Source organism: Amblyomma mixtum, chromosome 5, assembly GCF_055824585.1.
Source record: "Amblyomma mixtum isolate Tamu chromosome 5, ASM5582458v1, whole genome shotgun sequence".
NCBI classification, from domain to species: domain Eukaryota; kingdom Metazoa; phylum Arthropoda; class Arachnida; order Ixodida; family Ixodidae; genus Amblyomma; species Amblyomma mixtum.
In genome coordinates this window covers 22,753,818-22,778,053 of record NC_143016.1, presented here as the reverse complement: position 1 = coordinate 22,778,053, position 24,236 = coordinate 22,753,818, and the positions used below count along the sequence as shown (strand labels likewise).

The 24,236-nt window shown below is 45.3% G+C and overlaps 1 protein-coding gene across 1 annotated transcript in view; it reads left to right on the top strand.

Moving 5' to 3' along the window:
* Positions 1–24,236, top strand: part of LOC149341530 (uncharacterized) — a 162,653-nt gene that overhangs the window by 28,813 nt on the left and 109,604 nt on the right. The window lies entirely within an intron of this gene.

Below are 24,236 nucleotides of genomic sequence, written 5' to 3'. Positions count from 1 at the left end.
ATTAGTACGAGAAGCACACACCAACGGAAAGCGTGGTCCTCAGGTTTTTCTATTCATACAGTTTTTTTCCTTATTTAACTCTGACATTTTTCCAATGTACGCGTTTTGTATTGATTCACTAAGGACCCGTTAATGAATTAAGAAAAGAGCTAATACCATTTTGTACGTTTCATTTTATTTTATTTGATTATTTTATGTGCTTTGCACCCTTAGTGCGAAAACCTCGTCGAGTTAAATGCAGGTTGTGCGCGAAAGAACCGGTGCAGCAAGCTTTCCTGCGCGCAGCGTCTCACAATATGTCCTGTGCACGGCTGTACCCAGGAAAAGAAAACAATATAAAGAAAGTCTACAAATTAAAGACAGGAACATAAAAGATACATTACACAAAAACACAAGTCAACTAGGATGGCTTTATTAATATGGGACTAAAGTTTTGGCATAAAGAAGGAAGTCTTCGTGTCATGGTCAGGTCTGCTGCTAGCATAAGATTCAAAAAATAAATAAAACCGAAGTCAGCTCAACACACCCACTCTTAAGCTCAAGCAGGACCTAGGGGACATTGATCTGCATAGAATACATCATAATAAGTGCACATCTGCGCATTTTATATTAAGAAAAATATGTCGATTGATAAATACACTATTGTAGTTTTATTTGCCAAAACAACGTTGTGTGCTAGAAGGTGTGCGGTGGTGGAGAGCTGAGGATCAATTCCGATAACGTGGGGCCCTTTAACATCAAGATATCTCCTTGTACACGAAGGTTTTAACATTTCTCCTGCACTAAAATGCGGTCATTATAGCCAGTAATCTAAATTGCGACCTCGTTGTTTGTATAAGGATGTCGCAGCTGCTCAGTCTCTGAGGCAAGAAAAGCAGATTCAGAAACTACGAGCAGTATTTATAGGCTTAGCTTTGAGATGAATGGTAGATCATTCTAAACTTACCGTGCCATAGTAAAGCGTCAGGGCGTCACAAAGAAGATGCTGGTACATATGAAGTAATGTCATTCCAGATTACGCACAAGCCTTAACCAGAATCTAGAGTTTTAACAGCGAAAGCCGTTTTACTCCCCCCCTCCCCCCACCATGAGTCGAGCTTCAGTGTAATCCAACGACACGGCTGGCACGACGCCAATGTAACTTCGCGGCTTAAATTAATGTAGAACCAACGAGAACATTGCTAAGTTAAGACAGAACCAAGGAGAAGCAGGTGGCTAAGATAAGACAGACTCAAAAGAAGTAGATGGTAGAAGCTATATTTAGCTCTCCGCCTGAACTTTCGTGTGGCTTGACGCCAAAGCCGTCCCCCTGCCTAAGGTAAGAAAAAAGAGCTTGGGCGAACTTAAAGCTGAAGGGAACAGGTGATTGTGCCTCGGACACGCGCCAGCTGCAGCTTAGCTAGTGCTATGGCCGACGAAGCAGTTCTCGCCCGTCGCCACGCTCAACGGCGTGAAAGTCGTCGTCGACGCAGAGAAGCTCCTTCCGTGCGCAAAATCGAAAATGAAAAGAAAGAAATTCTAAAGCATCGCCTGCCTGTGCTGCCCCGTATTTGCCAAAAGCAACGAGGGATTTGCTTCTCATCCACATAGGGGAGCACTTACGGCATCCCAAAGAGTAAAAAATGTCATAAGGTGCGAACAAGGGCTCTCATTACTTTTCAATGATTTAGAACTAAAGGGGTGAAAGTGCTCCTCTATATGGATGAGAAACAAACCACGTTGCTTGGTTACCTTTGCAAAGGTGGTACGTATTAAGCAAAGCATAGCGCCCCTGTATTTATTGTAGCTGCCCTGTGGCATATAAACAAAAACTAAGCAGTGCTGCACCGCGAGCAGTAAGTCGGCTCTTGCTGGAAATTTGTGCTCTTAGCAATTAAACATAGCACTGTCTGTTTTTTTGTTGTTGTCCTGAAGAGGACGAGCTACCTATTGAACATAAAATAAATGACGAAGACCTGTCTTTTATTATGAATTTATTGCAAAATTTTGATCGCCGGATTGAAATGTATAAAACGGTAGCGGCTAGCCGCAAGGAAAAAAACTCACAGGGCGGTCAGCTGTATGACTCGACATACGGCGACAGCTGTTTGCGGTTGTAAATATAACATTGTTTCTTTATTTATAATTGTAGAGTGGTAGAGAGCGCGTGACGTCACTATGTTGTCACTCTTTACGTCGCTGTGTTCCGACCACTCAGCGTGGCGCGTTTAATCAATGTGACGTCATGCAAGACATCAATGCATGCTGATTAGTCAGCCTAGAGCGGTGTAAAAATTCTCGACTTTTTCACCTTTCTCGGAAACATCAAGTGATGTATCAGTAATCGTACCTAACCCCCCTCTCTCCTCTCTGCCTCCCGCGTACTACTTCATTTAAGTGAACCCACATTGAGGTGCACATGGAAAAGAAGGCCAGAGAAAACACCTTCTCGAGAGTACCCACTCTAACCCCTTAAGTCACTTCTGGTTCAAGCCATGCTAAATAACTCGCAACTTTCGGCTCAGACTCGCCCGAGTTTCTTCGGTCACCATGTAAGCGCGGCCGTCTTTAGCTGCAACGTACTAGACCGGAGGCAACGCTGCTTAGTCCGAAAACAGTCCATCCTACACAAGTCGTTAGCACGAGGAAAGAATAGGTACACTTTATACAACGCTCGTCTATCAGAACACTTTACTTTCCCATTCAACGACTGTTCCGGGCGCTGAGCAGGTTTTCTAAGAAACAAGTTAAGCAGAGCCATTTCGGCGACAATACTCTAAAAATGAGCATGCGCTAATCGAAGGTGTTTTCTCTCTTTCCTTCGAAGGAACTAGTCAATACCGATAGCGCCACCGGAAAACTCGTGAATTGAAACGCCCTGTTTTGAATTTCAATGCCAGACGTTGAAGCTGAAGACTTCTCGGGCCTCCTGTGTGTTATTTCTTTATCATCTTCTGCGTCTTGAATAAAAAAGAAACAAAGGTGAAAACAAGGACACGATCCCCCCAAAAGAGCGAGAAAAGCATATGGTGATGCAAACGTAATCACTTCATAGTGTCGGAGAAGAACCAACGAAGCCCGTCAATAGGGCGCCGTCGAAGGGCCGTCGAATTCGAGTGTCCGAGAGGCTTTGGCACTGCGGGAGAAAAGGCCGCGCTTTCTTTCGCGGCGGACCCTACTGCATTGAAGTTTTCCGCGGAAAATAACACCGTCTCTCTTCAATGACTTTATTCCGGGTGTGCTCACTATGTCGCAGCTGGGTCCATGTCTTTTGTCTGGTTAGGACTATCTTTTTCTCCGGTTGTTTTCCGATCCATTATGTTTTCTCTATTTTTTTTTTTTGCTATGAAGAGAAAATTAAGTAAAAAGTTCAATTTTGAGCATGCCTGTTCACAGCCGCGTATGCATCGGAAGCCTTTTCTTTTTCCGATTGAAAATGTTTTGGCAGTTTGTTATTGATCTTTGTTTGTTTTCTTTAAACTGCACTAAGTGGTGTTTTTTGTTTTCTTTAAATTGTATTGTTTGATTCATTGTGCTTATGTTGTACTGCTAAAAAATACTTAACTTATGTAATGATGTTTGGGTGACCATGTAAATTGCACACATGTACAAACTAGAGGTAAGATTTTTCTTGGTGTTAATAATGTGTTTTGCTCTTAATTGTTTTCTTTTGTTTTTTTTTCTTATTTTTTTCATCGCCTTTCACTGCTGCCCGGTATAGGGGGCCGCGGTTCAGTCAAGCTATGACAGCTTTTTCTGCAGCTCCTCTGTCCCTTTTTGAGGCAGAAATAAAATGATTGATTGATTGATTGATTGATTGATTGGTTGATTGATTGATTGATTGATTGATTGATTGATTGATTGATTGATTGATTGATTGATTGATTGATTGATTGTTCGATCGATCGATCTCTATATCGGTCTTTTTGTACACAAATGAGATTGTGGTAGTGCATTAACTGGCCGCATCGATATGTCATGTCTATCCACGAATGCTGAATTACTGCACCAGAAGTAAAAACTGAACAGGTAGTCTGCCACTCTGCCTGAGGTACACTGTACGCAAGAATGTCCAAGCTGTCGTACCATTTTTCAACCCTCATGACGAGCTTGCGCTTATGTAGACTACTCTCGTGGGTGCGCACTCGCCCAGAGTTGGGCGAACAGTGATTCTTGTGCGGAGTGTAATTTAAACAAAAAACAAAAAATATCAAGTTTTTCACTCGTCACCGGGGAGAGAAAACAGCAATCAATGTACCATCCCCATTCCTCTACCTTACACTTCCTTATTACGGTACCCGTGCAGTGATCACACGTGGATCGCACATGGATCACATAGTTACACGAGACTCATACTTCAGAGCACGTACTCCTCATTTCAACTGGCCATCATGTTCGGCAGGCAATAGGTGAATAGTGAAGTTTTCAAACACAACGTATTACGACGGTGATGGCGACGTCATTTAAGAGAAACTCTCTTGTTCAACTGTTGTGAAACGTTTTTGTCCGTGTCCTGTTTGTTTGTAACTGTCTTCAACGCCACCATTGCTGGTGCATACATACACATAATGAATCTCTGCTGCCGAAGTATATCTTACACTTACTCCTCTCAAGCAGTCCTCGCTTGTCCTTTGCTCAGAATATGATAGATCTGAGTTCTCCCACTGTTGAATGATTCTTGAATCTGTGGAAACAAGGAGCTCCTTCATTCGCAGCCAGGTTCAGGCAGGCCACCCACCACTTCGGCTCAGACCTTGTGCAAGCACACCCGTATGATCCGGAAATTAATCGCTTAGATCCGTTCTTTGAAATAGCTTCCCGCAGCGTTTCCCAGTCCTCTAAATACGGGTGGTGGGGTGATTGGATTTGTGCAGAAATTATTTTTCCGCGGAAACGAAAACCGTCTTCACGCTCAAATTCACTAGGCGGTGCGCTGACATCCGTGTGCTTTCATTTTCCTTGGGGCACTGAACAGGACATTCGTCGCACTAGCTGGTGATAGGTTAACAGCTGCACCTTTAATTGTTATGCGTAGACGTAAACAATATGAATTTACTGATATGCACCCTCTCGAAATCTGAAAGTGAGCAATAAGGCTGCAATTAGCGCACTCAACAATTTACATAAGACAAACATTTCAGCTGAAGAGAAATGAATATCAGGGCGACCATGATGATACTGCACCTTGAAATGATTCTATCAAAAGAGCTCAACAAGCAGAGGTAGGGCATTAAGCATAAAAGCAAATCACAACTTTGGTTACGCCACACTTAAAAAAAAGGATAAATAATTTAGCTTGTCGCACAGAAGCTATAAAAGGTCTAAGTCTCCTACGGCTGCACTGTATTTCGCAGTAGGTAGGCTACGTGAGCTTTCAATAGTTTACATTAAGATAGCAAAAACTGGCGTTTATTAAAGCTTACCGTGCAGAAAACGTGCAGAAAATTTTCTAATTGTGCCCTTCGAGAAAGCAAGCCCCGAGCAGAGTTCAAGGATATATCACCTCATAGGACCTTGCTGGTGCAGATCGTCACACGAAATATTGGATTATTGAACAACGGCCAGGCGGAAACCGAAGTCTTGCTTTGGGGGCACGACTTTGTTTGGAGCTCTGCTCTATACCCGTAATGAAAAACGCAGCGTGGCGGAAAATTATAGGCAGTGCCGGTGGTGTTTGCTCGCCGCAAGCGCACCGCGGAGCAGCCCGGGGACGAATTATCTCCGTTCCTTGTGGCAATGGGCATCGCAAGACTTGTTTCTCTCGTGAAACAAGGCGGCTGCGGAAGAAGCGTGTCGCCTTCAATTACACGCTAGCGTTAGCCCGCTGCCCCGGGAAATTTGCATTCAGGCCGAGCTGAATTATTATGCGCCCTGCACTGCGCGGCCGGAAGTTCTCAACTCGGCGTCTGTCTTGTTTCTTTCATATTTATATTTATTCATTTGAATATCGTTGCTGGCTCAAAAGCGCAGTGTCTCTAACTGCTTTTGTTTCTCGTCTTGCCGCTGTTTGCTGTGTTTCTCATTGCTTTCGACGATGCGGACGGCACGGAGTTTATGAGAATCATAATCCCCTACAAACGATTTCATTCCTTCGGTGCACTAACTTGGTTATCCAGCGACAGCAATCAAAGTAATGTCCGAAATTTACACTGTTTCGAGCCAGTTGTACTAATCCCATTTGGAGTCGTGCCAGTGTACCCTAATGACGAGAACATAGTGACTTTCGCGACCGATGTTTGTATACTAGAATCTCTCCGAGCTGGTGAAGTTGTTTGTTAGCGTAGCCACGAGAAAAAGGAGACATAAACAGGGGGTGAAGGAAGACGCATAGATGTGGCAAACAGTGGCTCAAGGTGCGCTGGAAAAGAAGCGTGACCAATCGGAAACGGAAAAGGACAGGTGGTTAGAAATAAGTACTGAGTTAATGAGGGTAAGAAGGACAGGAAGCAGTAATGTATCTTCAAGAGAGACAGCAGCGATAACATGACCACACATTCATGGCAACGTTGCTGTTAAGGTCGGTGACGCATGAAGTCGGAGCGTTCGTTTGACGTGACAGGAGATAGAGATGATTATTTTTCTTGCCAGGTGCAACGCAGCGACATGGTCAATAGTGTGGTGTGAAGCTACTGACCTGCCTAATGTGTTCGATTGGATCCTACAAGGAGCATTTTAACGCGAGAGTATTAAAGACCCTGTTCACAAGAAAATCCGGTGTCGGTGTTGTGAGCGAAAAATCGCGGACACGGCTCTAGTACGTGGTCCCCAGAGAGCAACCTAGGAGGCAGGTGGGCCACCTCGGTCACGTGACCTTGAGAGGCGTCTTCTCAACCTGCCCACGGGACAGTGAGCAAAGTGCCCACCGTAGCAGGTGGCAGTTAAATAAATGATTGGTCTCTAGAGAAGAGCAACCTGGGCCGCATAACGCCCACTGATGGGAGTGCCTGTTATGACATCGCGGTGGTTCCCTATTGGAACTCCTCCAGTGATGAACGATTTGCCCAGACGAAGGAAAGTCCTCTTGTCGAAACGTTGCCAAAACACCCTGAGGCTTGACCCTCCCTTGTTCACTTTGTGTGTCTTTTAAGGAAAGTGGGACAAAAGCTCCACGTTTCCCCAAAAGAACATCAGCCGTGTCCACAACTTGTTAGTCTTGCTGCCTGCTGAATATCAGGGTGAATGTTTCGGAAGAATACTAATCACTGACAGCTGATACAAAATTCGTATTGAATGAATCTATTGCAAGGTTTATCTTAAACGTAGAGCATAGTAACGATGGCCTAGTTGCCGAGCATTCGCCTCGTATGCAGATGCACACACCTGGAACCGTGATACTGCCACGCACCACCTTGTTTGTCTATGAGCGCATCACGTGGAGCAAAAAAAAAAAAAAAAACATTCCCGCAGTGTTGGCTCTCGATGTGGTTAGTAGAACGGTCGAATCTCATTCAATCGCAGGCTGTGCCGCGTTCGTCAGCGTTCTTATGAGTAATGCTGTTGTAGCCCGCTAAGCACCGAAAAATGATATATCTAGCACTCTAGTGTCGTAGCACTTGCTTAGCATTCACGCAGGTTACTTATGAGGCGTTCAATGCATGACTGCTTAAAGCACACTGTAGAGGTGTGTTTTAGAGTCGCAAAATATTGGCCAGCTCTTAAACAGCTTGCTGCTAACGTATCAGTCGGAACACACGGGTGCTTGCCTGAACGGCTTGGCTAGAGTTATTTTGGCAATTCAAGAACTATCTGTTATAAATCGCACGAGAAGCCAGACTAGCCAGTAAGTCAAAGATAAATGTTAAAACATGATGCATCGAATGGAACCGTAAGGGCCTGCAGGACTAATAAAACAAGCAATGTGCTACGAGCCACTGTTTAAAGGTCAAGAAAGAGAAAGATTTTCGAGCGTACCCCGCTTGAACATGTGGAAAAAAGCAAAAATAAACGAAGGAGCTCGCACTACTGCGCTCACATCTAAGTAGGAGGCAATCTTAAACAGCGTGGAGCGAAATAATAATTTACGCCCGCAATCACGGCAGGTACCGTAGGAAACGCCCGGTACTTCTGGGTCTTAGCACTGTAATTACAGCATCTTAAAAGCCGTGTTACTTTGAACACGACTTGAGGGCTCATATGTTTATATGCATTTAGTCGTATTTTTGCATATGCTGTTTGTGGCGAATTCTCATCACTCCTCCGTGCAGCCGTTAAGTCAGCAGTTGACCATAAAATTCTGCGCACTCATTAGGAGTCCCTGGCAGAAATGAAAACGCTGAAGATAGGCCTGAGATCAGCACTATCATTCATTGTCAAGAATGACCACGCTTGGGCTTTGGGCATTTGGGGACAGCAAGTTAGCGTTTTTTTTTATCGAATCTTTTCATTTGCTGATTTTTACTCGCAGTATCACTTACAAAAAACAATAACGTAAGCGAGAGATAAATTCGAGAACCTTTTTGCATAAGCACGTTTCAAAATGAGGACAAAGCACAGGTCGAATATTTTTACTCTTCAAAGCATTACGCCTGGGCGTACATTACTACGTGCCTTCCATCTCTCGCGCTCTTCTCATCACGAGATAGTTTTCTCGTTCCGCAATTTGTCAACGCAGAACGATGCGTTTGTTTCCACTTCAAGCACTCGTGCCTGCTTGACATACCAGCGAGCTTTTCGCGATCTTATAACGCGCAGTACAAATGGCCTGTGCACAATATGGTCCAGAGGACAGGAAGTGATTCAGCTCGAGGACAAGTAAGGAGCATGGATGAAAAAAAAAGGTTAAAAAGAACTGCGAGGAGTCCCTACTTCCATGATTAGGCTGGGACTCCCCAGGCTGCTTGGGAAGAAAGGAGAAAACATTCCTGTTCCTCTGCTTCGCTAGAAGCCTATGTGAGAGATTTCTGTTCGGCTTGCAGGAAGTAATCCTTCGCGCCGCGTCGTCGACATGTTTCTCAGTTCGAGGGGAAAAAAAAATAGAAACGCAACGGGCTCGTTTTTTGTCTTGCGTTGCCACTGTACGAGCCTTCGGAAGGTTTTCGCGTGCAGTTAGTGTGGACACCATTCTTTTTCCTTCTTTCTTACCAAGCCTCACGGCATGTTTAAAATGCTCTTATATTGTGCCCAAGAGCAACGCTTCCCTGTACATAACGCTGAGGTACCGCACGCGTCTGCATTTTGTAGCACATGAAAGATAGCTCCTCGAGGCTAGCGGAAGGAAGTGTCGCCCGAGTGCGATAAATGTTCAACATATCTGTGCGATGTCAGTGCACGTTCAAGAACCCCAGGCGGTCGAAATTCCCGGAGCCCTTCACTACGGCGTCCCTCATAGCCTGAGTTGCTTTGGGACGTTAAACCCTAATACCCATAAACCAAACATCGTGTTCCTGCACCATGCCTGTTTCGCCTCACGTGGGGAAAAAATTCAGGGGAGCACTTAAGCCACCTTACGTGCGCTTAGGCGAAAGCCTTTCTGACACCTTTGAACGCGCTTGGTAGCAGGAGACACAGGAACTCGCTTCGGCGCCATCGAGCGTCCGTTCAGTCCGGGGACCAAGCGTCGACCGAGGGGAGACGAGCGCGCGCAGCTTAGAGCAGTAACGCCACCTGTGACGTCATCAGTCACCCCACCTGTGACGTCATTTGTGACGTTACACACAGTGTGCTGATCACGTGATAATTTCGCGTTACGACATACTACGTCCTCGCAATATCCGTAATTTTGTTATAAACAAAAATTAAAGAAGTCTTAACTAATTACTAATTAAGCCCCTACTAATTAAGTTCTAACTAAGTGTGGCTAACAGGTTGCTCTGACACTTTCTGAGGACGGACAAATCCTGCGCACACTGCTGATCCATGAGCCTATAAAGGCTTCACCTTAATACTGGCCGTGCCATCAAAAGTGGGATTCACCTTCACCACAACGCATTTGCCGGCAAGGAGGCGTCAAAGACGAGGTATTTTCCCCAGAAACTGCAGGAGTCTGAGAAGCACAAATGTGAATAAAAAATGTGAATAATAACCTTCAGTTCGCTACTCGCATGCTAACGTAAATCGCCCTTATACTTGCTGTACTTTTGGATACTCGGCCGTGGGCAGCACCACGAAATCTGATGAGATGTGTTTGGATGCCTCAGTGTCTCGAAATCTGGGGCCACATGTGGGAATGCTGAATTTGTGGACATTGCAGCTAACTCACGCTTTCCCTAAGACGATAGTTCTCGTTTATCACCATCGTCATCATCGGCCTAAGTACCTCTTCTGAAAGACTAAGGCCCTCTCTCATGTGTCTCCGATTAACGCTGTCCTCTGCCAGCCGCCACCTTATCTCCGCCAACTTCCTAATCTCATCTGCTCACCTCACTCTTGGCCGCTCCTTGCTACGCATATATGCCTTTAATCAGCATCCATACCGAAAAAGGCGTAAATATCTGTACTAGGCTTGGTAAGGGTGTATCGAGAGTTTGATTGCGCTCTCCTTGAGTGACTCACTAGAGACAAAGACCGCAACTTGAATAGCAAATGTAAATAGCACACAGTATTAGTGAAATGTCACCGTCATTTTGTGTTACATGGTAAGGTTCCATAAAATTTCTCCTAATCAAATACAAAGCAATGGTTTTTCACGGTGCGCTTTTGAAGAAAACAGACGCCCTTCATACATGATGCTTATAGAGACTCTAGCTATCGTGCCAAGGCATGTTTCTGGTTTTAGGAATAGTTCGCACCGTATCATAAACATGAAAGCTTTCTATTGTGGTCAAGTTATGAACTGAGCTCAAAGCGCAACAAGAACTCTACCCACATTTACTATCACCATATAAAAAAAAGAAGCTTCGTTTGGCTTAACCCTCGTGATTGTCTAAATTCAGAGTACTGCATTGACGGCGTATGTAGCGTGCTACGTAGGGAATGAACGTACGGAAGCGACTGAGGCGCAGTTGAAGCTCCCGATTTCGATCCGCATAATACAAACGGCCTAAGCGCGAGCCAGCAGAGCCCGGGAGCATTTTTACTCGAAGATAATAAATGGGAACTGAAGAGGGAGAAAAAAAAAACGAGAAAGAGTGATGAAAAACTTGCCGGAGGGGCTTAGCTGAAGGGAAACTACGACAAAAATAAAGACAAATGATGGGGTGAAGATGGGAGCTGAAGCTGCGCAAGCCGGTGAAAACCGAGTTACAGCGATGACGCTTCCGCAGAGCGCCGTCAGGGGGAACACTGGCGCTTGAAGTTCGGGGCTCAGACCCCGTGGAGAAGGAGGGAGAGCCAGCGACACTCGACGATTCAGCGCTGTTCTCGGGCACACACACGTACTCTCAAGGAAGCCGAGTAAATGCAATTTAAACAGTAGCTTTATCCCAAACGCAGCCAGCCTGCTCGCGCTTCCTGCGCGCAGTTTACCGGACACAAAAGCCCTTGCGGAGCCCAGAAGAAACGAAAGCAGTATTCATGCATGATTTAATTTGGCCTCCCAAGCAGTTTGAAGACAAGTATTTCGCCACTTAAACCAAGCTCGCTCCTTCCTTCGAACGCACACCGCCTTTTATTTTTCTCTTGTTCTTTATAAATCTAAACTATTGCTTCCGTCGACCGTTCCCGTTTTTAGTGAATGCTCAGACACCGAATGCACGCCATCCTCTCTTATTCAGACATTGGCCTTAAATGAACGCCTTTTAATGCGTAGCATTAGAACACCCATGTTAGAAAATTTTGTCCGTCCATCTTTCTGAAGCCTCAACGTCTGAAGCCTCAATTGTCAAATGGAAAAGTGGAGAGAGATGAATCCGAGGAGAGTGAGGGAAAGTGGACAGGGATGACGAACAGTGGGTGGGAGGTGACGGGCGGGGGGGGTGAAAAAATTGGCAGTGGCTTAGCTCGGCTGTGCCTGGATATACGTAGCGAAAGCGAGCGCAACGACGAGGCAAGCGGTGTGACGTCATGCCAGATGGCGGCGGCGGCTGCACGGCGATGCGCGCTGTGTGACGTCATGCCAGATGGCGCGGCGAGCGCGCGGCGTCCACCAGCTGCGGCGGTTGCTAGGTAACGGACCACCGCCACAGCGAAATCGTAAGTTCGTGGCCAATGTAGCTTTCGCTGCAAAATGAAGAGAGAGAAATCTTTCCACTTCCAGGGAAGGGAGGAAAAATAGGTTAGAGGAAGACGAAAAGAGGGTGGGAGGTGACGGGTGGAAGATGAAAGAGAGTTTAGCTGGGGTATGGCTTGTCACACAATGATTGACGGACTGAATCACGCCATCCACTGGCACTGTCTAAACCCATCAGCGGAAGCGGCTGCTCCGTCAGGGGTTAACACTAATGCTAACGCATCCTCTGCCGCATCAATTGCATTGATGTCTTAATTTTTTCGTTATGATTTGCCTTTAAAGGGCGCTGTGCTAGAGAATTTAAACGTAATTGTTACCGGTAACAAGCTAACAACTCCAGTCTCATGACAGAATACATGAGGCGGATTCGTTAACAGGTGAAAGGAAGAAAGAAAACTCCGACTATTCATTCTACTTTGGCACAGACGGGGGACAGTGAGTGTGTACATAGTGAAAAATAAGCCTTGACATATGCGTTCACTCGCATCTTAAGACTCTGAACCAACTTTCGGTAAAATGTAACCCCGCGCAGGCAGAAGTGAGCATCCTTAAGCAAACACTAACGCTCACAAGAACGAGCTTTGGCTCAACAAACGCTTTCTGTATCGAGGATATTCGCTTTCGCTTGCTTTTGCTGACCGCAACGCATAGGATACAACGCATAAGAGCACGTATATCACGCATGTAATTTTAATAATTCCAAGCGCATACACTCCCTTGTTCGCATTAGTTTTCGTGCTGGTCCCGCGCACGTTATTTTTTCTCCTTTTCGGTGCTCGCAATGTGTCTTCTTCAGAACAGCCGCCTAATAAACAGTGTCATATGTGGCAGCCCCGATGTTATTAGCGCTACACGCTCCTGTGCAACCTTGCGTTGCGTCACAAAGCACCGCTAGATAAAGCGCTATTTTGCTGATCTCTGATTATTTTTTACTTTCTTCTGAAGCTCCTTAGCTGGTGATTGTGAATACTTTTTTCTTCCTCCCATGCCAGCGCTTTATATACGAACGCAGGTCCAGAACGACATGGTGTTTTCAAGGTTGCGTTACTCATCGCGCAAAGCGTGTTAGGATTGATTTTTCAATCTAGGAGGCTACGGAGAAGAGCCCGGAACAACCGACCATAGATGAGGTGTAAGGCATGGCGTTGGGAAAGTTGGACTCTTCGATAGCGCATTTGTTCAGTGCGTGGATATTTTTTTTTTTACAACCTTTGGACTGCTAATAGTAATGATGATGCTATGGATTGCAATAAGAAAATAAAAAAGAAGACTGGCCAAGACTACGGAGACATAAACGCTCATCACCGCGGTCTGGTACGAGATCGGTGCCGGGACGCTGGGAAAGTTTATGCTTTCACTTCCTTTTTATGGGACGCCGCAAAATTATTTATTAGGATGAACGATGTACGACGCGTTCCGCTCCTTCGTGGCCGCTGCGAGCTGAGACGCCAGCGGTTCTGCGAGTATCGAGGGTAATAACAATAACCGTAAAATACGTGGGGTTATTAATTGCGCCTAGGCTGCTATTTTTCGCGTTTCTTTTTCCATGCGACTCGACGTTTTTTTTTTTTCATTTTTTCAGCGCAGGTAGGTTTCGGACGGTACGAGGCGTGTTTCGGCCTCCACGTCCACGGCTGTAATTTGTTACTTTTTTTTTCTGGCCACTTAAAGGTTAAAGAACGCGGTACAATTTTTGTAATGGAAGAAACCTCGGCTGCACATTGATGAGGAGTGTAGCGTGTTCTCTTTAGTTGCGAGCTTTTTCGCGAATGAGACGGAAGTTGTTCGAAGAAGCCATGAAAAGCGTCGTCAGTGTTCGCAGTTAGGAAAGTTTACTGCGATGTCGTTACGTTATGCGGGTTGCGTTTCTCGGCATCTTTTCTTTTTAGTAACAAATGTACGTATCCGCATCTTCGCCTTAAAACATTCGTACAGTCACGCAAAGGTTTTTTTTTAGCCACGCGCTTACGTGAATTTCTCCAAAGGGTGTTGCTATTAGAGGAGCAATTTGTAACTGCAGATGGTGACCGAAATTAATCTCGTACATGCGGATTTAAAGTGCTTTCCAATTTAAGCACGCTGAAATCTTTCATCGCACTTCATCTCTGTGGGAATGGAGCCATAAACTTTTCGAAACTAAGAACAACTGCAATGCAGCACGTGAACGGCACGAGGGAAGCACATTCGAAAATTCACAGAAAATTTTCTGCATTTCGTTGGAGGCTAGCTTGCGAATGAGATTCGAACCGACGAGAAATGAACTTTCAATAGCACGCCTATCAAAATTGTGATGTAACCATTCGTCGCACAGCGTTCCAGGTAAAGGTCTCGATAAGCATTTTCTTGAGTGAATGAGCGTTGTATTTCATTGTTTTGCTCATTGATTATAACCCCATGTATTTCATTTGGCTTTTGCTATTTTAAGTGTCTTGTATAGCCCCTCCTGCATGGGCCAATATATTGGCTTGCAGCATATTCAAATTAATAAATGAATAAATAAATAGAGATGCGCGTGGACACCACCAGGAACTCTGTACGATGTTCTTGGTTTCATAGACTCGTAGAAAAGGGCTTTAATGCATGTAGTACAAAAATTACGCGTAAACAGTGCACACAGGGAAAATGATGTTTTCGTATTACTCGTCTGTCGATTTTTTTTCGACACGAAACTGTTTGTGAACGCAGTTTCTTCGCATATCGTAAGACTGCGCCAAAACAACCAGTATATCCGCAGATCCCTAGTAGGAAAGTAGTAGTTTTCTGATATTTTCAGAAATGCGCCCCATAAAGTTTCTTTGGAACTACTAAATGCGAGCGTAGGACAAACTATAAAAGCAAGGTTTTTTTCTACCCATCGGATGGTTAGACCATTCCGATCAATATGTTCATCAGGGTATCTTACAGTATCAGTTGTCCCGCAATTAAAAGTTTTGTCTAAGGCAGCTAGAATCATGATGGTAATGACCAGAACTCCCATTGCAATTGCAGGCACACACACCCGCCACCACATTAAAATGGAATGCAACTTGAGAAAACTGATCAAACATAGAAGGATGCTAGTTTCAACGCATCTCTATAAGAACTTGACAGACTGAGTATACTACCCACCGCAAGAGACAAGCACGTTCTAAAATCCTGCAAACATTCGCACCTGCTTCCTTTCAAGCCAAAAACTAAATTAATATCTTCGATAATGACCAAGATCAAAAATGGCGGTATCGTAAGAATGCACTAGCTGGAAGAAAATAAACGTGATATCTTGAAAACTTTGAACCAATGTTCCCTTACTTTTGCCGCTTTAACTCAGTGTGAGTGGTATTAAGAGATAACTCAGAAGTTCGAGTAAGCGTTCAATTTTTTTTTTGAATTTTCAATTTTCTGTATTAGTGCAATGATTATTAGTGCAATGATTGATTCATGGCTATCCGTGCAACTTTACTCCTTGTACTTCAGTGAGCACCGTTTTGGCATTAGTTTTGCATAATGAGGATTCCGCGTAGCACAAAAAATTGAGAGCGATTGAGGTATTTTGGCGATATTTTTCATATCGAAACTGGTTTTCTTCTCAGGTTGTTACGCTATTAACGAACCATCATTGCCTGCGCATTAGAGAAAGCAAATATTTTGGAATATACCAAGTTAGAAATGTACTTTTATGAAACTGCTTAGCAATTGATTTATATATTAGAGATGACCGTTACTGAACTGCCTGTAGCGCTCGTTTATTCATCTAATAATCCTATCTAGTTCCTTTTAACGCCTTTCAATTATGTGTGGTAATCAAGGCTTTCGATATCTATCAGATATCCTTTTACATATTAATGGTATATATAGGCTGAAGCACCTATACGGCTGAAGATAGCCATATAGGTGTTCTTTAATGAAACCATGCCGAATTTACGTGACAGAGGAGGAAAAGATATTGCTTTCTTTAACAACGAAAAAAACTAGTTCATTACTTCTACAAAGTGTCCCCGGCAGCTCACCGCCAATGCCAGTCCATCTAGAGCATATCATATCGTTGCTGAGGTGAAACCAAGTGTCCGAAGACGTTTTTTCTCCAGCCTGTCGCAAAGTAGCTCTTATGGACAACTATTTATGCGTACATCAGTATAATCCCAGTGTTATCAGAGCTGCCTCATAATAAAGCTGCACTGCCTTTTCAGAGAAAAAAAATGGCTATGATCTGTAAGTAATTCAAGAACGCTACGAAGGCACGTGACATTTCCTGCTGGCATTGTTAGATATGGTTGACGTGGACGCACTAATTATCTTTTAGTTTATCTGCCATAAGAACCAACATCGCGTGCGACAAAGCGTCGTTCACGATGAAGGAACAGTTATGCGGCGCATACGGCGCGTTCATTCCTTCTTCAATTCTGTGGCTTTATTTTCTTAGTAAAATGAAACGCTGCCGCCATAGATGTTTTTACAAACAGCTCCAATGCATCGTAACTTTGGAATGAAATAGTCACATTCTTTACACTTTGGGCCGGCACTCGTGCACCAACCGGAGAAGGACGAATCCCCCGCACGAACTGCGAGAGCGCTCGGTGCTTTCTTTTCCTCTCACCGGGTTTCCTTCTCCGCGTTATGAATGACGCAGAGGCAGGAAAAGAAAGTTACGAAAAGCGTCCCAGAGAGGAAAACGGCGCCCTCTATTGAAAGGGTGAGGTTAGCGGGCCCCGCTGGAAGTGTTGGAGTGAAGAGACGGGCGGGCGGCCCCTGCTTATAGGCGTCGCTTCTGTTTCATGCCCAAACAGCATTAGTCCGGGGCCAGACCGAGGAGGGTCGCCCTTAACTCGAGGGAGCCGCTATGGCCAATTAGGAGTGGCACGCTCGAAGTCGTACACCGCGGGGATGGATTCCTGACTTATTTATAAGCTTGTGCCGCCACCGCCACACGACGGACCTTGTTGTTTCTGGGCTCGTCCTAACGGCGGCCCCAGCATCGTGCTCTGTGCGCCCTTCGAGGGACTACCCGCACGCCGGATGCGGTAATCGGAGAGCACACACACAAGGGCCCGCTCTTTTCGCCCATCTTCTTTTTATTTTTATTTAGAGGCTCCACTCTCTCCGCTGAGTTGGTTAGCCCATTGATTCCAACACTTATCCTCTCCTATACTTCTACCCCCTCTCCTTTTTCTTTTCTGCCTCAAAATATTTTTGGCCACGTTCTCCTTCAGCTATGTATTTCTCTATTGAATCTCATAGCTCCGCAGGGGAGGATGGTGTTTCTGTGACTCCTTTCATGCCACCCCCTTCCAGTTTTTCTTTCGGAACCTTTTCACCTCCTGGCTCCGTCACCGTCTTTGGAGTCCGAGGGGGAGTGAGCCAGACGCAGTCGGAGAAACGGCCTCTTGGGCCGGCTCGCGCATTAATAAAGAATGGGACTGCCTCTGTGAGCCGCTTTTGCTGTTGGTAGCGCAGAGCTGCACGTTCGCAAACAAGGTGCTCTTTGTTGCCATCTGGCTGCAACTTAGAGTCGTACGGTTCAGCGTTACACCTTTCTCTATTGCTGCACATGGTGCGTATATGCTAAAACTCGCGCACATTTGTCCCGTGGAATAACATACAACTAGATTCGACTGTGTCAGTCTTGTTTGGGGTGTTCTCTAGTGAGGCATACTGGTGCCGTAAGCAGGTATTGAATACGATCGTTACGTTTCGCAAAATAGCTTCACAGCGTTTTCACAGCGCTAGCTGTTAATATAAAGGTTTCCGGGCAAAACGAGCTTGTCGTTGATGTCGTCGCAAAATGGCGTCCGTGCAGCAAAGCATGACCGCCAGGAGGGGAGCAGGCAGGGTGCACGACGGGCACCCACGGGACACGATTCGGTGTCCAATCTTTGCACAAAGCCCATTCCTTGCGTTTTGCTCTGATTTCTCAAAAAAAAAAAAGAAGTGCAAAGGCTTTCGGAAAAGGCTGTTTTGTGTTCATAGTCACTTCTAGTCTTTGCAGCTGCGCGTGACTTGGGGGAAGAGGGCAGCATCTTTCTGTGCGCAATCATTATCGCACGCTTGCTAGCGCTTGGTTTACACATTACCATTGCGGCCAAGTAAACGCGGTCTGATGGTTACTGGAGCTTTACAGCAGGCGCTGATGCAACTATACTTTTGTTTCCACATGCGCTAGTCAGAACTCCTCCATCAATGATTCACATTATGAAAACCGTCGCAGTCCTAAGTCTATGTTAGGTTTTTGGGGCGTTCTTCGTGACGTCGATAGGTAAAGAAAATGTGAATGCAAACTGGCCTGGTAACTTGCCATGCAATAACAAGGTACGCAGGCCAGCCAATCGCTGCCAATCGTTACTATCTTAGCCATGACTTCCTCGCAAATGCGACCGGTAAGCAGGCGCCAATCTCACTGCCTTTTAAGTGGTACGACCCGTCTTTTGACTTGCTGCACCTAGAATGGTGGAAGATTTAACTCTATTTATATAATTAGAGCAACGTTTCTTGGATAATGTCCGAATCTTTCATATCACTGACCACTTGTCACCCTTGCACGCGACCTTATTTGGAATCTGCTGTCATGTTTACAGCCCACGTGCGCTGCTGGCTAGCTGCCTATTTACAAATAATTGTCTGTGCACAGCACGACTGCAGCAACAGCAGTGGCAATATAAGTGGCATGGCTACACACGATTGATCACAAAATGAACAAGGGAGGGGAAAACCTCAGTTTGCTAGAGCCAACGTTTCGACAAGGGGACTTGTCTTCGTCTGGGCAAAGCGTTCATCATCGGCAGGGATTATATAGGGCCTTCGCTCCGAGGAGGAAGGCCCCGGGGGTGGGGAAGGAAAGTGGTGTGGGAGGGGATGCGTGTCAGGAAGGGGAGGGAGGTGAATCATCATTCGCTAGGCTACAATAGTGCAACAACCTATATCCGGGTGGTATGCAATGAACAAAAGGCTTTGAAGGGGCTGCGACGGGAGGCGCTGGGTGAACCTGCAAAACTCAGATAAAAGGATTAGTCAGTGTGGTACAGGGACATGATAAGAAGGGGAAAAAAAAAAAAAAAAAAAAGGGGGGGGGGGCTGGCACTGGAAGGAGAAAGGAAGGGGGGCATTTCCCAGGAAGGACTAGGCAGGGGGGCGGGGGAATGGCTCGTGTTCAGAGAAAGCCAAAAAGTGGGGGCAGAGGGGGTAACAGGAGTGTCTTGGTTTCCGAGAACTGTTAGCAGGGGATTAGGAGAAAAAAAAAAAAAAAAAAGGTGAACAAAGGAAGAGGGTGACAAGGCCGGAAATGGGGTGGAAGATATGACTTGGGAAGGGTGCAAGGAGCGACAATATACTTATGTGAGGTTCTAGGAAATAGTCTGACCACGTGCAAGACATTTGTTAATTTAAAATTATGCTGAACCTGGAATGTACCTGAGAGATTCCAGGTTTCCTCTGGACATGTTGATCCCTGTTGGTTGCAGTGTTTTAAATTTGTGGATTAGGAATGCTTCTCTGTATTTTCTGTCCCTAGTCGATTTGAAGCCTGACTGAAGAATGAACAATTTGAGTTCGTCGAATTTGTGATGGCGTTGATTAAAATGGGTCGACACTGCCTTCTGTTCATTCCGTGTTGTGTCAGCCCGGTGCCCGTTTAATCTGGCACTCATTGTTTGTCCGGTTTCTCCGATATATTGTTTCTGGCAGTAGGAGCACTGGAGCATGTAGATAATATTGGACGATGTGCAGTCAAAACTGGTCTTTATATCGAAACTGAAATCGCTTGCCGTACTTTTAATCGTAGTGTCCCTTTGTAAATGTTTGCATGTCTTGCATCTGGGTCGAGAGCATGAAGTTACTGTCGGTGGTGGTTTCTTACCGAGCCTAGCATGCACCAGGATGTCCCTCAGGTTTGTGTTGCGTCTGTATGTTACCCTTGGTGCGTCGGGAAATATTTTCTTGAGACGGTCGTTACCAGTTAAAATGGGGTGGTATTTCCGCAGGATATTGTTTATGTTTGGAAGCGCGTTTGAGTATTTCGTTATAAGTGCAGGAGGTCGTTGACTGTTAGCTTTTGTTCGTTTTTTAAGAACTACATCTCGTTTCAAAGTGGTTGCTCGTTGGAACGCATTATTAAGGGTTGTCTGTGGATGGTTTCTGGTGATTAGTGTGTTTTTTAGCGAGTGGAGGTGTTTCAGGTAGTCATCGTCGTCGCTACATATTCTTCTTAGTCTCGTTGCCTGTCCTACGAATATACCTTGTTTGCAGTGTCTTGGATGATGGCTAGTGAAATCTAAGTATTGTTGTCGGTCAGTAGGCTTCCTGTAAAGTGTGGTTTTGAGCTTGCTATTTTCTAAATGGACAGTGGTGTCAAGGAAATTGACTTGCGTTTTCGAGGAGTTGAAGGTGAATTTAATGCTGGGGTGGAATGAATTGAAATGTGTGACGAATGCCTTCAGGGTCATGATATGGGAGCACGGGGCTGAGACCCTGAAGGCATTCGTCACACATTTCAATTCATTCCACCCCAGCATTAAATTCACCTTCAACTCCTCGAAAACGCAAGTCAATTTCCTTGACACCACTGTCCATTTAGAAAATAGCAAGCTCAAAACCACACTTTACAGGAAGCCTACTGACCGACAACAATACTTAGATTTCACTAGCCATCATCCAAGACACTGCAAACAAGGTATATTCGTAGGACAGGCAACGAGACTAAGAAGAATATGTAGCGACGACGATGACTACCTGAAACACCTCCACTCGCTAAAAAACACACTAATCACCAGAAACCATCCACAGACAACCCTTAATAATGCGTTCCAACGAGCAACCACTTTGAAACGAGATGTAGTTCTTAAAAAACGAACAAAAGCTAACAGTCAACGACCTCCTGCACTTATAACGAAATACTCAAACGCGCTTCCAAACATAAACAATATCCTGCGGAAATACCACCCCATTTTAACTGGTAACGACCGTCTCAAGAAAATATTTCCCGACGCACCAAGGGTAACATACAGACGCAACACAAACCTGAGGGACATCCTGGTGCATGCTAGGCTCGGTAAGAAACCACCACCGACAGTAACTTCATGCTCTCGACCCAGATGCAAGACATGCAAACATTTACAAAGGGACACTACGATTAAAAGTACGGCAAGCGATTTCAGTTTCGATATAAAGACCAGTTTTGACTGCACATCGTCCAATATTATCTACATGCTCCAGTGCTCCTACTGCCAGAAACAATATATCGGAGAAACCGGACAAACAATGAGTGCCAGATTAAACGGGCACCGGGCTGACACAACACGGAATGAACAGAAGGCAGTGTCGACCCATTTTAATCAACGCCATCACAAATTCGACGAACTCAAATTGTTCATTCTTCAGTCAGGCTTCAAATCGACTAGGGACAGAAAATACAGAGAAGCATTCCTAATCCACAAATTTAAAACACTGCAACCAACAGGGATCAACATGTCCAGAGGAAACCTGGAATCTCTCAGGTACATTCCAGGTTCAGCATAATTTTAAATTAACAAATGTCTTGCACGTGGTCAGACTATTTCCTAGAACCTCACATAAGTATATTGTCGCTCCTTGCACCCTTCCCAAGTCATATCTTCCACCCCATTTCCGGCCTTGTCACCCTCTTCCTTTGTTCACCTTTTTTTTTTTTTTTTCTCCTAATCCCCTGCTAACAGTTCTCGGAAACCAAGACACTCCTGTTACCCCCTCTGCCCCCACTTTTTGGCTTTCTCTGAACACGAGCCATTCCCCCGCCCCCCTGCCTAGTCCTTCCTGGGAAATGCCCCCCTTCCTTTCTCCTTCCAGTGCCAGCCCCCCCCCCCCTTTTTTTTTTTTTTTTTTTTCCCCTTCTTATCATGTCCCTGTACCACACTGACTAATCCTTTTATCTGAGTTTTGCAGGTTCACCCAGCGCCTCCCGTCGCAGCCCCTTCAAAGCCTTTTGTTCATTGCATACCACCCGGATATAGGTTGTTGCACTATTGTAGCCTAGCGAATGATGATTCACCTCCCTCCCCTTCCTGACACGCATCCCCTCCCACACCACTTTCCTTCCCCACCCCCGGGGCCTTCCTCCTCGGAGCGAAGGCCCTATATAATCCCTGCCGATGATGAACGCTTTGCCCAGACGAAGACAAGTCCCCTTGTCGAAACGTTGGCTCTAGCAAACTGAGGTTTTCCCCTCCCTTGTTCATTTTGTGATCGCCAAGGACCATCTACCGCACCCTCTCTCTACCATACACACGATTGAGTGTGTCAAGTTCATTTGAACCCAATAGCACTTTGTCCTAAGGATAATCATTGCTACTGCCTATGTCTGCAAGGTGAGGTAATTAGATCCTGTGTTCCTGTCTGGAGTTGTTCGTATTTTTTTCGACGCTCACAATTTTTATTCATTGTTCTTATAAATGAAATTTCAGTCGCGAAACTTCTCCACGGTCATTGCTCACGCTTTATTACCTTTTAGGTTAGCTAACATGTACAGGACCTCCAGTGACACATGCAAGGCTACATGCTGTTCTGAGCCATGATTTGTAACTAGGCTGTAACTCTTGTCGATACATTATTCATAATTTCCTTCGGTAGCAAGCCGGTATCGCGGGTGGCATCCTAGCAACGACCTTGAGTCATTGAGGTAAGAGCGTACCATCTCCTAGCCGCTCACCACTGATGATCGTGGGATCACCGTCATTTCCTTTTTTGGGACGGCCTAAGTGCACGCAGCAATTTACTTCATTGCAGGGAGCGATTCTCGCTGCCACGATCCGATGCGCAGTGCTCTACTGAATGTCCATGAAGTAGCTACCAGTGTCTGAATAACGCACGATACTTTATCGAAGTAGAGTGGTATGCGAGGCCAGCAGAACTCTTCCATACTGTACCGGTGGACGGATACCACTGGAGTAATGCTTATCGTTTTGCTCTGCTCTTGTTTTCCCTCCTTCCTACAGGAGAGAAATAAACGGAATCGAAAAGTATATGAAAAAGAAAAGAGAACTGAGGACCACAGAGAGAGAGAGAGAATAGACACAGAGGAAAGACAGGGAGGTTAACCAGAAGGGCATTCCGGTTGGCTACACTGCACTAGGTAGACGGAAGAGGGGCGTAAAATATAAAGGGAGAAAACAGAATTGCGGTCTGGACCAAGCACACCAAGCTGATATACGAGCGCTGAAGCCGTGATTTTATTTTCCGGTTCAATTCCGAACTCTGCATGTCATTGCCAGTCTCGCAATAGATGTATAATCTACTAAAAATAAAATGAAATAAAGCGCATCGGTCTTGCTCTGAGTAACTAGCCTCTATCTCAACTCGTCTACATTTAGCTCAGGTTGTCAGGAAAAGAAATAGACGATTCATGGAGAGGTATGTGCCATTAAGCCTGAGGACATCATCGTCATCTAGAGAGAAGCTTGGCAACTGCCCCATGTGTAATGCAACTAGAACTGTGTATTAATATCGGTGAGTAGGCAGAATATAAGAAGAGTAAGGGCAGTAAGAACACCTGGCATATGGTAAGCAGTCGAATAATAAAAAATAAACTAGGGACAAGCGTCTCGAGAAGCATTTAGAATGTGCGAACTATGCGACTTAAGGAACCGCTACAATGCCAAGTACGTAGACTTAGAATCTATGTCATTAAGGATTTGATTTTTTGGCACAAAATATTTCATATTAACCTATTTAGGGCCATTCATAGGCAGGGTGCAGTGCTTGTCTTCTGAATTACCACCCTCTTACAAAAGACACATGCAATGCAAGTGGATTCACGCGCAAGCAACAAACTTTGATCCAGAAAAAAAAATGCTAAAATGAAGCACTTGCCACGCACTTCATGCAAGCAAAAGTGAAGAACAGAAAAACGAATATTTAGTACCACATCGACGGCCGAAAAAGTTTTTATTCGCTTTCCGGACGTCTCTCAATATGCGGCTGTTTGCTCCGTTCACCGAATTATGAGGCGACGTATTTGTCGAAGCTGTTAGAACGGCTTCTATTCTTTGCGTTCTTTGTGTGAACTGCTGTCTTTCTCCGAGAAAGGCTTCTCTTTCTATCTTCCGAGTGGCACCTAGCGCAGAACGCCCTACTTGTGTGTATTCAATATATCTCGGCCGTGGTGTCTCAGGGGCACCCCGGGGTCGCCCATATGGCCCTTTTTTGACCAGGC